The following is an 18,225-nucleotide window of genomic DNA, read 5'->3' on the forward strand; positions in this document are numbered from 1 at the left end:
ACAAATCTTATGCAATGTAATAATTCATGCATTGTGTGCTGATATTGCATATTAACTTTTTGCATTGCAGGTATTTATCTTGAAATGTCATTAATACGGTTTGCAATGTATGGTTCATTTTCAAGCCTTTCCTGCAGCCTGGTGGGATGTGGCTGGGTGTGGCAGATGGGCGGGGCTTGGGTCTATTTAAGGAACCCAGCCCAGCTCCAAGTGCTCACTATTCAGAGGTCCCGGTGCAGAGCAGCAGCATTTTCCAGAACTCCTATTCCGGAGGCCTACTTGGACATTTCCTTGCCCTGTCCTTATTACCTTGCTGATCTTCAAACAGGGCGGTAAGGCGGAGTTCGGGGAAGGCCCTCGACTCTGTTTTCTAGAAACATTTGAGTTTTGGGGTTTGTGATTTACCACGTGTGCGATTTACTCTTGACACTTAACCCTTGCAGTTCGGATCGGCAGAGTGCGCGATCATTTCAAGGCATTTGAATCTTGATGGTTGAATCGGCAACAATGTGTACAATTCATTCTTGGTAATTAACCCTTGCAGTTCAGATCGGCAGAGTGCGCAATCATTTCAAAGCATTTAAATCTTGATGGTTGAATCAGCAACACTGTGTGTGATTCGTTCTTGGTAATTAACCCTTGCAGCTCAGATCGGCTGAGCGTGCGATCATTCCAAGTACTTGAGTCTTGATGCGCACTCTGGCACTAAGGTGTGTAATAATTTCTGGGCAATTGAATCTTGAAACTTAGATCAAACAGAGTGTGATCTTTCTAGACAAAACAAGTTTAGTCAGTTTGCCTATTCCACAGTATAATTCATGAATCCTATAGCAGTTAATTCTTTGGGAGCGAACGTACTCATTGACTCTTGTTGTGATGCAATTGATATTCTAAGGATTAACTTGAGAAAGTTCAATGTTCAGAGTATATGATTAAAAAAAGGTCACGTTACTGAAAAGTTCTTGATCTCTCATGTTATTAGAGCATAAAGAGTTAAAACAAAGTTCATGAAGAATAATGTGAATGACCTTGCTATTGTGTTCTTAACTCTTGCTTCCACAGGTTTCCTTCCCCGCTGTTCCCAACCTAAACCCCATCCCCCGCTTGGCCCTTCTTTAACTCTGTGCTATAACGGCTAGTAGAGTTTGGAGCTGCCAAGAGGTGGACATATTGGGAACAGGCGCAAACCCTGAGGATCCGGTGTCACTGACAAAAAGACTATCCATCCTTTTCCTCTTTACACCCCAGGACACTCCTAGCATTCCATTGCCTTCCTCTCTGGACCATCATTTGCCATTTACTCCTCCGTCTCTCCCTTTGTAGTCGCTTTCCTCTATACTTTGACTTCCCACTCTCATACTTACACTATCTTTTCCAATAGCTTGCGCTCCCATTCCGTTAAAATCACTCATTTTCTTCCTCTTGGTTCCATCTTTTTCACTATTCTCTTCCTCCTCCCACCTTTTTCTTTTTCCAGTCTCACTCTGTTTTTCTGTTAGAAGAAAGAATGGAGCACACGAATAGTAATGTCATTCTATGAATAATGTTTCAGATGGTTATGGCTCGTTGAGTATATGAAAGAAACATGGTGTAAATTCCCATCAAGGTGGTATCAATGTAATAAGTATTCATTAGAAAATTGCAGAAGATCATAGTTAAGTAATTGAATAAATCATAAATACAGGATTTAATGTGGACATAGAAAGTTATTATACAATAATTTATAAAAAAGTGTTGAACAGTATCACTATAGTTCCATATCACAAAGCCTATTCGTAAATTAAGTGGATGCACCAACAAAAATACATGTCACATCAACCATCGGGTGATTCATCCCCTAAAAAGAGAACATATACAGTCCCATAGATTGATGAAAGGAATGAAATTGTCCACTTGGAAGATTGAAAAGCTGAAAGATAATGTCTTCATCCAATTGATAGAAGGATAGTTCAGTTCATCCAAGTTCAGCCGACACGTGTTTCGTCCTCTAAGGGACTTTATCAAGGCTGATAAAAGACAAAAGTTCAAACAATTTGTTTTTGCCCCTAATATCATTTGAGTCCGAGATGATATGCCTATAAAAATAGGAAGTGTCTCGTAATAGATTGGCATAGTCATGACAGTGTTTATGTCTTAAGAGTGTAAAAACCACCATGATACCACCAATATATATTTCCGAATCTTAGGTGTGTAACACAAACAGAAACCACGATACCAAAGATTGTTACTTAGTGTCTGAAAGTATGTTAGTGTCAAGAAAAGTGATGAAAGAAAAATGAAGAGAGTGAAAATCCCAAATTTATGATGAGGAAGACACCGATAGACAGAGAAAGCTTGGTACATATCTGTTACACTGTATTGTGGAAATCAGTCTTTCCCTCCTCTGGCCTCTTCAACATCTCATTGTGTCTCTTCCTTCCATGTTCCCTTTTGCTTTGGTGTTTCTCTCTTTCCATCAAACTCCTCTTCCTCATCACCTCTCTTCTCCACACACTCCTCATTTCCCACCTCTCTCTCTCTCTCTCTCCCCTCCCTCTTCCCTTTGTCTTTTCTTCCGTGAATTCCACCCCCTTCCCACCTCCTTCTGCCTTTCCTCCCCTCACTTTACACGTTATACCTTTGTCACGCTCAACCCTTTTCATTTGTTTCTAGATTTCTCTCTTTCCTTTGCCCCTCCCTTCTCATCATAATCCTTCCTTTTATCTCTCTCATGCCCTCACCCCTACTCCTCCTCTCCCTTTATCTTTTAAAATGTAAAAGGCGTTCTATTTTATGTTTCTCTGCCACATGACTCGTGAGACGTCGGGGAGCTCTGGCTTAAACCAACATCACGTTATATTCTACAACTCGTAGTTTCAATTGAAAGTTTGAATTTGCATGTCCAATGTGGAAAATGATGCCAATTAAAAAGAAAAAAGAAACATGCTTTGGACCAGCAAAATGCGAGGCAATGACATAAAAGTCGCAATGAAGAGTCTGGAAACATATGACCATGTTAGTGACCATTGAAATCAGGGAAGATGCTCCCTCCTCCAGATGCTCCTTGGTTTTCTGGAGTCCAGTCCTCGGATTTGTAATCCCAATTACATTTTGAGTTTACAAGTGCAATGTGCAAAGGCAGGCCAATTTAACCCATTCTCTGCTAGAACTTTTCAACCCCGCTGATAGGCCTTTTTTGGGGCTATTTGGGATAGTTTTCATTTTAACCCTCATAACTTGTTGTTTACATAAGGTATCTACACCAAATCTGCGTCCTTTTTCCAACATCCCGGGGAATCTGAAGGTACCCAGGGTTTGTGGATTTCCCTGAAAGGAGGGAGAAATTAGCCAGAATACAGCTGCATTCTGTTTTTTTTGGGAAAAAGCAGGGACGGCTCACCCCCTCGTAAGCAGCAGCTGGAAAATGTTATAGTAAAAACATAATAAACTATGTTTCTTACTATAAAAGGGGTGGGGCCACGGGCGTGACAGGGACAGAGGAAGAGAGCACAGCACTCCCCCTCAGTGCGCATGTATGTTTGGCCGGAAGTCTCAGGCCGGCCAAACATACATGCGCACTAGGCTGTCTCCAACCTGCCACTGCATTGCTGGGTTGAAGAGAGCAGGCAGAGGCTTCCGAGTGCCCTGGCTGGGTGCTCCATCTAAACCTACCACTGCTTTCATGCTGCCAGCAGAATAAAAGCAGCTGTAGGATTGGACGCAGGACATGCCGGGAGCCTGTGCCTGCAATGGAAGACGGAACAGAGCAGGGCAGATGGAGTGGCGCGGCACGGAAAAAGGTAAGTTGTATTTATTTTTATTTTTTTATTTTTTTGGCCCCCACTTCACGTGCTGCCCTGCCCCTTTTCCCTCCTGGGAAAAAGTGCTGCAGAAGAAAGCGTCAGTTTTTTCCCTGCAAACAGCATCAATGAAAATTTTGTGGTACTAATATCCCAGCTTTCAGTAACAGGCAGCCTTGAATCAAAAAAACATATTTTTCAACACAGTTTTAGCATTTTACTGAGACGCAGCCAATTTTTCCTACTTTTTGTGCTTTCAACCTCCTTCCAATTAGTGGTAGAAATGGCTGTAATACCAAGGGTGGATCCCAGAAAGCTATACATTTCTGAAAAGTAAACAAAATTCCTAATTCAGCAAGGGTCGTTTTTGTAGATCCTTCATGGATTTCCTATAGAACGTAACAGTTGAATTAAAACAATATTGAAATTGAGTTGAAGAAAACAGCCATTTGTGTCTCCGTTTTCATCTGTAACTTCTTCTCCCTATGATAGATATTCTAAAGCAATATACCATTACGTCCGGTGGATCCTCTGGTTGTGGGGATTTTTAGGGCTTGTGGTTTTGCCCAGAACCCTATGTACCCAGAGCCAATAACTGAGCTGCACCTTGCAATGGTTTTTCATTGTGTAACGAGTGTGCAGAAATTCATTTGGTAAAACATAAAGAGTGAAAAATAGAAATCAAGGAAACCAATGTATTTCTGAAATGGGCACGAGATATGGAGTTTAGAAGCAGTGGTTATTTGAACATTTCTGAATTTGGGGATACCCATACTAGCATGTGAATAAGAGGGCATTTCTTTCTTACACACTGTCTTACATTTGGAAGGCACAAATACAGAGAAAGACAATTGGTAATAACACTGGTTCTACTATTCTGTGTTCCCCTAGTCTCTGGATAAAAATGGTACCTCACTTGTGTGGGTAGGACCAGTGGGTAGGCCCAATGCCTGTGACAGGAAATGGCCTAAAATGCAACATAGACACAGAACATTTCTCCACTGAAAATTGAGTGTTTTTTTTGTGCAATGTGCCTAGCTGTGGATTTTTGGGTCCTAGCTCAACCGGCACCGAAGGAAACCTGGCAAACCTGTACATTTTTTTAAACTAGACACCCAGGGGAATCCAGGATGGAGTGACTTGTGCGGCTTTCACCAGATTCTGTTACCCGGAACCTTTGCAAACCACAAAAGATGTCTAAAAACACTTGAACTCATATTTCTGTGATGGAAAGTTCTGGAACAAGAGGGGAGCCACAAACTTACTTCTATCCAGCATTACCCCAAGTCTCCTGATAAAAATGGTACCTCACTTATTTGGGTAGGCCTAGTGCCCGTGAAAGGAAACAGCCCAAAATGCAACATGGACACAGAACATTTCTCCACTGAAAACCTTTTTTGCAGTGTGCCTAGCTTTGGATTTTGGGTCCTAGCTCAGCCGGCACCTAAGGAAACATAGCAAATTTTTTAAAACTATACACCCAGGGGAATCCAGGATGGAATGGCTTGAGTGGCTCTCACCAGGTTCTGTTACCCAGAATCTCTTGCAAACCACAAACATTGTATAAAAAACACATTTATCTCACATTTCCATGATGGAAAGTACTGGAATTTGCGGGGAGCCGCAAATTTTGTACCGCCCAGTGTTCCCTTCGATCTCCAGATAAGAATGATAATTCACTTGTGTAGGTGGGCCAAGTGCCTGCGACCGGGAAGGGCCACAATGTGTAAACATTGAGGGGGAACCAAAGTGGGTCAAAAAGGGCAGTTTTTTAAATACATTTTTAGGCTGACTCTGCTTTGTGCACCCAGACAGAATTTTTATCAGTACAGATGGGGCAATGCTGGGTGGTAGGAATTTTGTAGATTTTCTGTGGAATCCGGAAGTTTACATCAAAGAAACATATGGAAAATGCGTGATTTCAGGCAAAGTTGAAGGTTTGGAGGTTTGCAGGGCATTGTGGGTAAGAAAATGGTGTGGGGTACATATGAAGCACACCGCCCTGGACTCCTCTGGATGGTTGGTTTTCAGAAGTGTCTGAGTCTGGTAGGTTTTTCCAGGCGACAGCGTACCAAAGTCCAAAAAGTGGTTACCATTGCAAGTGGAATGATTTTGGAAGTTTTCCACACTCTCCTCGCCCATATGTAAAATCAATACCCACAAAAGTCAAATGTCCTCTTGCTTGCCATTGGGATGAGACGCTTTAGTCCAAGGGGTGGCGGGGGAGCAGAAAGACCATTGCCCACTTAAGTTGGGGTGAGGGTATAACCATGGCCACACCCCTCTATTTTGTTTTATTCCCTGGCATCTAGTGGGCTGTCTGCCCTCCGGGGTGGCTGATCGGGGGGATTTACCTCCATCTGGCCCCAAGCTGGCAGAAAGACTGTCTATGCCCATGGTGGGCAGTCCCCACCCCTCTTTTATAAAAAATAAAAAATAAAAACTGGTGTCTAGTGGGCTTTCTGCCTCCCCCACCCCCGGGGACGATTAGGGGTAATAACACCCAATCTGCTCCCGGGGTGGTAGAAAGACTCTGCCTATTTTTCAGGGGGGTGGGTGCATTGGGTTCCCATTCGGGGCAGCCCCCACCCCTAGACTTTTTGGAAAAAAATAATTCCTGGTGTCATGTGGGATTTCTGCCCCACCGGGGGCAGAATAGGGGTAATAACACCCATCTGCCCCCTGGGGGCAGTATGACTGTGCCTACTTTTGGAGGTTGGGGCATTGCCATGCCCATTTTCAGCAGACTGAGCACCTCTTTAAAAAAATAATCCCTGGTGTCTGGTGGCTTTTCTGCCCTCCCTGTGGGGTAGATCGGCTAATTTTCACTTTTATTGTCCCTTGTAATTACGTCAGCACACACAGCGCACCTATCGTCATTAAGGGGTGGGGATATTTTTAACCTTGGTTGCTGTGGAGAGGTGACAGGGTTGGTGGAAGTGCGATGTAGAGATGGGTTGTACTGGAATTGTTTATGGTGCAATTGTGTGGTGTGGAATAGTGTGGTGTGGAGTTGTGCAGTGGAAATATGTGGCATGGTGTGATGTTGAATTATGTGGATTGTAGTCACGAGCCACATGTTTTTTATACAACGTTGTCACGTCCTACAAATACTCCAAACATACATACAAATATAATATATGTCAGTGTGATGCTAGAGCTGTCCGAACTCATAAAACTTGTTATGTGTTTTGGCAGGCTACAACGTTGCTACAACTTATGTTGGTTTTGTTGGGCATTACTATCTCCTCACGTCTCAAACATGAAGTTTGCTTCTTTAATGACACAGAAAACATTATCACAAGAAAAGTTATTTGGATTCTTTCACATCAGTATTACTGCACCTTTACAAATAGGTTTATTACTAAATCGATCTTTCCTTACCTCACTCACCGGAGTAAACACATGGGCGTTGCACTAAACCACCGTCTCTAAATATACCATGTAGTGTTCTGAAAATTGGTATATTTTCATCTCAAATACACATTTAATTTTTGGAGTATGTATATTAATTCAACCTGGCAAGAGTTTCTAATTTAGTAGGCTGGTCTGCACTCAGGAGAGCTACTTTCAGGTAGCTGGAGAACTACCAATAGCTCGCAAACTACTTGTCAGGGAATCCTGCTGCAGGATAACACCTAATTGGGCTCCCATTGTTTAGAGCACCTTAAAGCAACAACAGCATACGTGTCCAGTGTTCCTGCACTGTATAACCCTGCTAGTGATGAGCCTTTTTAAAGTTTAGGGGCATATTTACAAGAAAGTGGCACATTGGTCCTGATGCACCGCTTTCTGGCGCCCCCATACCACCACCTAATAACAGCATGGTTGCCCTGAATTTATAATACAGAGCACCGTGGCGGTCATTAGCACAATAGAATACATTTTTTTGAAGCTATTGTGGTGCTTTGCTGACCTAGAGTCAAAAATGTTGACGCTAGTGCAGCAAAGCACAGGGGGGCCCAAAAGGTAATATGGGTGCGTCATTTTCACGATGCAAGCCCCACCCTTGCATACAATATGCCTGACACAGGCATAATGTGGCGTAAGAGGTTACAAAGTGGCGCAGTGCATCCTTTGCTCCACTTTGGAAATATGTTGCAGGGGAATCGCCACATGAGCAACGCCTTATCTTCAAAACAATTACACTATCGGTGCATAAGGTGCCGCAAGAGGCCTGTAAATCTGCCCCTTAGTGCCGCCCCTGCCCCCCTAGCTACACCATGGTTGCGCTGTATTTACTAAACGGTGCACAATGGCACTTGTTCCCACAATAGCGTCATAATTTATGATCCTATTGTGGCATTTTGCTGGATTAGCGCTATAAATTATGAGGCTAGTGCAGCAAAGCACTAGTGAGGCCCATAGGTTACTATGGGCCCGTCACTTCAATACCTTCCCTGAGCAGGCGTTAAAAATGATAGACAAAATGTCGCAGTGAAATCTTGTAGATTTCACTGTGCCATTTTTTGTGGCCTCCCTGCGTGGGAACGCCCCCTTGCATACATTATACCTGGCACCGGTATAATATGGCCGAAGAGGTTACAAAGTGGCGCAGTGCTAGCATTGCACCACTTTGTAAATATGGCGTGGGGAAATGGCCTCCTTAATGCCACATTATCATAAAAAAATTATGCTAGTGTGGCACAAGGAGATGCAAGGGCCTTGTAAATCTGCCCTTAGTTTTTTTTTTAAAAGAGGGGAGTGACTCCTAACCACCGCATAGGGCTGCGTTGGCCATCATGCAGTTAACCTCTCACTTTAGTGCTCCGTCCTGGACCCTGCAGTCTAATGAGACAAACAGGCATCTCCAGCTCAGGTATTAAAAAAATATGCATTTTCGTAGCCCAAGCCAGCACAGCTGTTTAAGAAGCTCTAACATAGTTCGGTTTCAGGGTGCCCATTTGCCAAATTTAGAAATAGGAAGGATTGTTAGCCCCACCAGATTTCAATACATAAGTTTCAGGTCACACTTAATGCATGGAACAGAAAGATAGCTCAGTGTGTTACATGCTCAATACTGAAGAGCCTCGCAGATCTTAGGTTTGACTGCATGGTGCTGCCCCCTTTGCACAACTGGGGTTATTAAAGTTCATCTCTCCTGGCTTTGAAAACCGAGGCAGTATTTGCCACAGGCTAAATTCCAAGCACAAAATGATGGCACTCTCCTGCAGAATGTGATGTGAAGGAAGATCCTGTGACTCTCCCACATCTCCCTGATATTCGTTGTCCTTGGACTAAAGGGTTTTGCTACTGTTTGCAGCACACACTATTTTATCTTCCTGAAAAAAACTAACCCAGTCCCATCACCACATCTGCCTTTATATTGGCCATTGCAAGATCTGAGGTGACCAGGCAGGATGGCTTAGTGGGTTTAGCTCCACCACAAACATATGCGGAAATCTGTGGGTAACAAGTTCGAATTGAGTACCAGTAAAGTTATTAACAGAAACAATAAGACACCAAGTTATATAACCATGGTTGGAGTCGGTTACCTGGAGCATACTCTGCAGCTTTAACCCACCAAGATGTCTAACCAGGATCACAAACACGATTATTTCAGCCGCTGTCACTGAGCTGGCGGTGCAAGGTTCAGCCCCATGTCAGGTAGAAACACATATGAGCTTCTGGCAGAACTGCTAGTAGCTTTCCACAGACTGCTGGTCTGGACCTAACAATTGCTCTGTCCATTCTAACCTCTCAGGCTATTATATCCGCTCCCTTTTTACTGCTGCCCAAAGTTGCACACCAGTACGATAAAAGCCAAGTTTATAAATTATCGGTGTTTAAATACTTTCGCCATGGCTCATGGGTAGAAGACATAGTACCTGCATCACAGTGGACAGCCACTAATCAAACAGAATTAATCTGTGCTTGATGGGAGTCCCTCGGTTGAAAACTGGAGTTACGTATCGGGTGCGCAAACCAATTAGGAGGCAGCAAAGAAGAGCGACACTGGATTCAACCTGTGGTAAGCATCAAGTGGGATCAAAGTCCTTTTACTGAATACAGCAGGTCTTGCAGAAAGCGCATGCGCGCTGCCTAGGCTAGACCAAAAAACAACATGAACAGCCACTGCTCACCCCTCCCACTTCGGTGCCTGAAATCTTTGGAAAAAATGTGTCAGAGGCTTTCCAGCAGTGCTGCACAGAGTAGAAGACCCTATTACCACAGCAAGCTGAAAGTGTGCTGGCTGCTATTGTGAATTGCTGCCCGGAGTGTTTAGTGCCTTTTAACCACTTTTTCCAGGGGTATTGTTATGCATGACTAATTCATTTTAGTGCTGGAATGCGTACAGCACAAAAATGTGTTAGTCTAACACTTGATGCCTGGTACTTGGCAGGTCTGGGAAGGGGAGTTCCGTTAAACAGTGTCCTTTTATAGAACTTTCGAGAAAGGATTTCATACATTACTACACAAGTACATGGTTCTCAGGATATGCACCAAAGAGGAACAATCAATAAAAAACATTTTACTACAGAATACAGTGAGAAGATAATTGTGGTGCTCTCCATCTTTTAGTGTGCAGCTCGGAATTCTTTATTAAAGCAGTGAAACAACAACAGCAATAATCATATGGTGTACGACAACATCAATTTGAGATGGAGGAAGGTTAAATCCAATTCATGTTAGCTCAAATTTGGTTTCTAATACATTTAAAGCTAAGACAAGGGAAAAACAGCTCCCACAACCCCTCAGCTGATGATTCTCAAATCATCACTTCTACATCTTTGTTATAATACAGCATATATCATCTTTGGGTTCCTTTCTTCAGATTGTCCCAAGTCTTTCATGATGTCATAGAGATTGCTATGCATCTCTTCAACATTTACATAATTTTTCTTTCTTTTTCTTCTTTTGTTTTGTGGAAGCTTCTTGAGCCTACAGTGTAGCCCATTGCTTAATTAAATTCATTTGCAGAATTTTAGGGAAAGAAGCACACATGCAACAACAATTAGCATAATCAAAAGAGAAGTTGAGAGCAGTTTCAATATTGCTCCTCCTATGCTTCTGTGAGAGCTGATTTTTTTACACCTTAAACACCATCGTTAATTGGGGCTTACGCTAATTTAGGTTCTGTTTAAAATGTCCTCCATCTTGTGCTAACATCACCAAGATCACTGTTGTTCTTCTTCTAAGTATAGAAATGCAAAACTCACACTAACATATTGGGAAATGTTCCCAGAGACCTTTTTTCCCTCTGGTCCTAACCAAGGAAATGTTATCTGTCCCAGGCTATCTCTATAGAAAGTGTCAATTGTGTATCAAGAGTATCTACTATGTATGAGGTAAGTCAGCTCATTTCCAGTTACTGCATAACTGGGTAGGTAATAGTTAGGCAGCTTTTGTTTTCCCCAGAATCTATCGTTGTAGGAGGCTGGCCTGGCTTGTAGTGGGTACCAGAGGTACTTACACCTTGTGCGAGGTCCAGTTGTCCCCTATTAGTGTACAAGAGGTGTTTCTAGCAGCTAAGGCTGATAGAAGGTAGCTATGGCAAAGCAGCTTAGGCTGAACTAGGAGACATGTAAAGCTCCTACTATACCACTGGTGTCATATGCACAATATCATAAGAAAACACAATACACAGATATACTAAAAATAAAGGTGCTTTATTTTTATGACCATATGCCAAAAGTATCTCAGTGAGTACCCTCAGTATGAGGATGCCAAATATACACAAGATATATGTACACAATACCAAAATTATGCAGTAATAGTAAAAGGAAGTAATGCAAGCAGTGTAAAGTTAGAATAGATTGCAATAGGAGCACATAGGTATGGGAGCAACACAAACCATATACTCCAAAAGTGGAATGCGAACCATGAATAGACCCCAAACCTATGTGAGCTTGTAGAGGGTCGCTAGGGCTGTAAGAAAACAGTGAGGGTTAGAAAAATAGCCCACCCCAAGACCCTGTAAGGTAGGTGTAAAGTGCACCTACAACCCCCAGAGAGCACAGAAGTCATGATAGGGGGATTCTGCAAGGAAAACCAACACCAGCAATGCAACAACAGTGGATTTCCAGACCTGAGTACCTGTAAGACAAGGAGACCAAGTCCAAGAGTCGCGACAGTGTCGAGAGTGGGCAGGAGCCCAGGAAATGCCAGCTGAGGGTGCAAGGAAGCTGCCACTGGATGGAAGAAGCTTGGTGTTTTGCAAGAACGAAGAGGACTAGGAACTTCCCATTTGGAGGATGGATGTCCCACATCGTGAAGAAGCTTGCAGAGGTGTTCGCACGCAGAAAGATCTTAAACAAGCCTTGCTAGCTGCAAGGGTTGTGGTTAGGGTTTTCGGATGCTGCTGTGGCCCCGGAGGGACCAGGATGTCGCCACTTGGAAGAGGAGACAGAAGAGGCACCCAGCAAGTCAGGGAGCCCTCACAGAAGCAGGCAGCACCCACAGAAGTACAAGAACAGGCACTTAGAAGAGGAGTGAACCGGAGTCCACCCGAAGTCACAAAATTGAGTCCCACAACGCCGGAGGACAACTCAGAAGGTTGTGCACTGCAGGTTAGAGTGTCAGGAACCCAGGCTTGGCTGTGCATGAAGGAAATCCTGGAAGAGTGCACAGGAGCCGGAGCAGCTGCAAATCACGCGGTACCCAGAAATGCAGTCTAGCGTGGGGAGGCAAGGACTTACCTCCACCAAACTTGGACTGAAGAGTCACTGGTCTGTGGGAGTCACTTGGACAGAGTTGCTGAATTCCAGGGACCACGCTTGTCGTGCTGAGAGGGGACCCAGAGGACCGGTGATGCAATCTTTTGTTGCCTGCGGTTGCAGGGGGAAGATTCCGTCGACCCACAGGAGATTTCTTCAGAGGTCCTGGTGCAGAAAGGAGGCAGGCTACCCCCAGAGCATGCACCACCAAGAAACAATCGAGAAAGCCGGCAGGATGAAGTGATACAAGGTTGCTAGTAGTCGCCTTGCTTCTTTGTTGCGGTTTTGCAGGCGTCCTGAGCAGTCAGCGGTCGATCCTTTGGCAGAAGGTGAAGAGGGAGATGCAGAGGAACTCTGGAGAGCTCTTGCATTCGTTATCTGAAGAATTCCCCAAGCAGAGACCCTAAATAGCCAGAAAAGGAGGTTTGGCTACCTAAAAGGAGGATAGGCTAGTAAGAAAGGTAAGAGCCTATCAGAAAGAGTCTCTGACGTCACCTGCTGGCACTGGCCACTCAGAGCAGTCCAGTGTGCCAGCAACACCTCTGTTTCCAAGATGGCAGAGGCCTGGGGCACACTGGAGGAGCTCTGGGCACCTCCCCTGGGAGGTGCAGATCAGGGGAGTGGTCACTCCCCTTTCCTTTGTCCAGTTTCGCGCCAGAGCAGGGCTGTGGGATCCCTAAACCGGTATAGACTGGCTTAGGCAGAGATGGGCAGCATATGTGCCCATCAAAGTTTTTCCAGAGGCTGGGGGAGGCTACTCCTCCCCTGCCATCACACCTATTTCCAAAGGGAGAGGGTGTCACACCCTCTCTCAGAGGAAATCCTTTGTTCTGCCTTCCTGGGCCAGAGCTGCCTGGACCCCAGGAGGGCAGAAACCTGTCTGAGGGGTTGGCAGCAGCTGCAGTAGAGACCCAGGAAAGGCAGTTTGGCAGTACCCGGGTTCTGTGCTAGAGACCCGGGGGATCATGGAATTGTCTCCCCAATGCCAGAATGGCATTGGGGAGACAATTCCATGATCTTAGACATGTTACATGGCCATGTTCGGAGTTACCATTGTGACGCTATACATAGGTAGTGACCTATGTATAGTGCACGCGTGTAATGGTGTCCCCGCACTCACAAAGTCCGGGGAATTTGCCCTGAACGATGTGGGGGCACCTTGGCTAGTGCCAGGGTGCCCACACACTAAGTAACTTTGCACCCAACCTTCACCAGGTGAAGGTAAGACATATAGGTGACTTATAAGTTACTTAAGTGCAGTGGTAAATGGCTGTGAAATAACGTGGACGTTATTTCACTCAGGCTGCACTGGCAGGCCTGTGTAAGAATTGTCAGATCTCCCTATGGGTGGCAAAAGAAATGCTGCAGCCCATAGGGATCTCCTGGAACCCCAATACCCTGGGTACCTCAGTACCATATACTAGGGAATTATAAGGGTGTTCCAGTATGCCAATGTGAATTGGTGAAATTGGTCACTAGCCTGTTAGTGACAATTTGGAAAGCAGAGAGAGCATAACCACTGAGGTTCTGGTTAGCAGAGCCTCAGTGAGACAGTTAGTCATCACACAGGGAACACATACAGGGCACACTTATGAGCACTGGGGCCCTGCCTGGCAGGGTCCCAGTGACACATAGACTAAAACAACATATATACAGTGAAATATGGGGGTAACATGCCAGGCAAGATGGTACTTTCCTACAATCGTTCTAATGAGTCAGATTCTCCCCTTGATTGCTACATAAAACAGAGTAAGCTGAGACTTAGTCAGATCCTTAGCAACATCTTTGAAGTGCTCATACACTCAGTAGGAGTTGTATTAAATGATGTTAGGATCTGAAATCTATCAACTTTAGTGGACAGACTTGAAACAAATACATAAGGAGCTCTAACCACCATTAAACAAGAATTCCTTGCTATGGGAGCTATTATCTTGCAGAACCGCCTTGCATTAGATTTGCTTCTTGTGAAAAAGGCAGAGTTTGTACTGTAATCCATGCCAGGGAATATTACGCCTTTATTTCGACAATAGCTAACCAGCTGAATAGTCATGTTGTTAACATTACAAATATTATGCATGAACTAACCATATTAAGAGAGACAGGTGCCTGGGAAGGGATAAGGTCCGTATTTGAATCTAATGGAAGTGGTTTTGCTAAGATAGACTTTGGTGCTCCCACACCGGAGTTGTCACTTCTGTTAAATCAATTTAGTGTAGTAGCAGGTGATAAACATTCTCATAAGAATAACAGACAAGGGTTGTCGTTTCAGTGCTAATAAAAGAATTAACAAGCTGATTACAAAGAACATGGTGTACGTAACCTTTTAGTAGCAAAGCACACAAACAATAAATGCGAAGAACTCGAAAGAGTTCTAACTGAATCCAGCTTGCCTCTAAAGGTGGGGAAAAAAGGGTCTCCTCCAGATAGAAATCTACATATCCTTAGATAGGAATTTAGGCAAATATCTACATACATTCTACATATGTACATGATTCTTAGGATATACACCAATAGAGAAAATTTCATTTTTGGAGTACGTATATTAATTCAACCTGGCAAGAGTTTCTAATTTAGTAGGCTGGTCTGCACTCAGGAGAGCTACTTTCAGGTAGCTGGAGAACTACCAATAGCTCGCAAACTACTTGTCGGAGAATCCTGCTGCAGGATAACACCTAATTGGGCTCCCACTGTTTAGAGCACCTTAAAACAACAACAACATGAGTGGCAAGTGTTCCTGCACTGTATAGCCATGCTAGTGATGAGCCTTTTTAAAGCTTTAGGGGCATATTTACAGGAAAGTGGCGCATTGGACCACTCTCTGGCGCCCCCATACCACCACCTAATAAGAGCATGGTTGCGCTGAATTTTCAATACAGAGCACCATGGCGGTCATTAGCACAATAGAATACATTTATTTAAACCTATTGTGGCGCTTTGCTGACCTAGAGTAGAAAATGTTGACGCTAGTGCAGCAAAGCACAGGGAGGCCCAAAAGGTAATATGGGTGCGTCTTTTTTACGATGAAGGAAAAAATTGTAAATTTCAGTTGCCCATTTTGTTGGGCCTCCCTGCATGGGAAGCCCCCCCCCCTGCATACAATATGCCTGACACAGGCATAATGTGGCGTAAGGTGTTACAAAGTGGCGCAATGCATACTTTGCTCCACTTTGGAAATATGGCGCGGGAGAATGGCCACATGAGCGTCACCTTATCTTAAAAAAAATGACACTATGGGTGCACTAAGGTGCCGCAAGAGGCCTGTAAATCTGCTCCTTAGTGCCACCCCTGTCCCCCTTAGCTACACCACGTTTGCACTGTATTTACAACACGGCGCTCAATGGCACTCATTTCCACAATAGTGTCATACTTTATGATGCTACTGTGGCACTTTGCTGGAATAGCACCATAAATGATGGTGCTAGTGCAGCAAAGCACTAGTGAGGCCCATAGATTACTATGGGCCCGTCACTTTAATGCCTTCCCTGAGCAGGCGTTAAAAATGATGGAAAAAATGTAGCTGTGAAATCTTGTAGATTTCACTGTGCCATTTTTTGCCACCTCTCTGCGTGGGAATGCTCACCTTGCATACATTATACCTGGCGCAGGTATAATATGGCGAAGAGGTTACAAAGTGGCATAATACTAGCATTGTGCCAATTTGTAAATATGGCATGGGGAAATGGCCTCCTTAACGCCACATTATTGTAAAAAAGTGATGCTAGTGTGGCACAAGGAGGTGCAAGGGCCTTGAAAATTTACCCTTAGTTACTAGAAAAAGAGGGGAGTGACTCTAACCACCGCCTAGGGCTGCGTTGGCCATCATACAGTTAACCTCTCACTGTAGGGCACCGTCCTGGACTCTGCAGTCTAATGAGACAAACAGACAATTCCAGCTCAGGTATTAAAAAACTATGCATTTTCGTAGCCCAAGCCAGCACAGCTGTTTAAGAAGCTCTACCATAGTTCGGTTTCAGGGTGCCCATTTACCAACTTTGGAAATAGGAAAGATTGTTAGCCCCACCAGATTTCAATACATAAGTTTCAGGTCACACTTAATGCATGGAACAGAAAGATAGCTCAGTGTGTTACGTGCTCAATACTGAAGAGCCTCGCAGATCTTAGGTTTGACTGCATGGTGCTACCCCCTTTGCACAACTGGGATTATTAAAGTTCATCTCTCCTGGCTTTGAAAACCGAGGCAGTATTTGCCACAGGCTAAATTCCAAGCACAAAATGATGGCGCTCTCCTGCAGAATGTGATGTGAAGGAAGATCCCGTGACTCTTCCACATCTCCCTGATATTCATTGTCCTTTGACTAAAGGGTTATGCTACTGCTTGCAGCACACACTATTTTATCTTCCTGAAAAAAAAGTAACCCAGTCCCATCACCACATCTGCCTTTATATTGGCCATTGCAAGCTCTGAGGTGACCAGGCAGGATGGCTTAGTGGGCTTAGCTCTACCACAAACACATGCGGAGATCTGTGGATAACAAGTTGGAATTGAGTACCAGTAAAGTTATTCACAGAAACAATAAGACACCAAGTTATATAACCATGATTGGAGTCGGTTACCTGGAGCATACTCTGCAGCTTTAACCCACTGAGATGTCTAACCAGGATCACAAACACGATTATTTCAGCCGCTGTCACTGAGCTGGCTGTGCAAGGTTCAGCCCCATGTCAGGTAGAAACACATATGAGCTTCTGGCAGAACTGCTAGTAGCTTTCCACAGACTGCTGGTCTGGACCTAACAATTGCTCTGTCCATTCTAACCTCTCAGGCTATTATATCCGCTCCCTTTTTACTGCTGCCCAAAGTTGCACACCAGTACGATAAAAGCCAAGTTTATAAATTGTTGGTGTTTAAATACTTTCGCCGTGGCTCATGGGTAGAAGACATAGTATCTGCATCACAGTGGACAGCCACTAATCAAACAGAATTAATCTGTGCTTGATGCGAGTCCCTCAGTTGAAAACTGGAGTTACGTATCGGGTGCGCAAACCAATTAGGAGGCAGCAAAGAAGAGCGACACTGGATTCAACCTGTGGTAAGCATCAAGTGGGATCAAAGTCCTTTTACTGAATACAGCAGGTCTTGCAGAAAGCGCATGCGCGCTGCCTAGGCTAGACCAAAAAACAACATGAACAGCCACTGGTCACCCCTCCCAGTCCGGTGCCTGAAATCTTTGGAAAAAATGTGTCAGAGGCTTTCCAGCAGTGCTGCACAGAGTAGAAGCCCTATTACCACAGCAAGCTGAAAGTGTGCTGGCTGCTATTGTGAATTGCTGCCCGGAGTGTTTAGTGCCTTTTAACCACTTTTTCCAGGGGCATTGTTATGCATGACTAATTCATTTTAGTGCTGGAATGCGTACAGCACAAAAATGTGTTAGTCTAACACCTGATGCCTGATACTTGGCAGGTCTGGGAAGGGGAGTTCCGTTAAACAGTGTCCTTTTATAGAACTTTCGAGAAAGGATTTCATACATTACTACACAAGTACATGGTTCTCAAGATATGCACCAAAGAGGGACAATCAATAAAAAACATTTTACTACAGAATACAGTTAGAAGATAATTGTGGTGCTCTTCATCTTTTAGTGTGCAGCTCGGAATTCTTTATTAAAGCAGTGAAGCAACAACAGCAATAATCATATGGTGTACTACAACATCAATTTGAGATGGAGGAAGGTTAAATCCAATTCATGTTAGCTCAAATTTGGTTTATAATACATTTAAAGCTAAGACAAGGGAAAAACAGCTCCCACAACCCCTCAGCTGATGATTCT

Source organism: Pleurodeles waltl, chromosome 6 (assembly GCF_031143425.1).
Source record: "Pleurodeles waltl isolate 20211129_DDA chromosome 6, aPleWal1.hap1.20221129, whole genome shotgun sequence".
NCBI lineage: Eukaryota > Metazoa > Chordata > Amphibia > Caudata > Salamandridae > Pleurodeles > Pleurodeles waltl.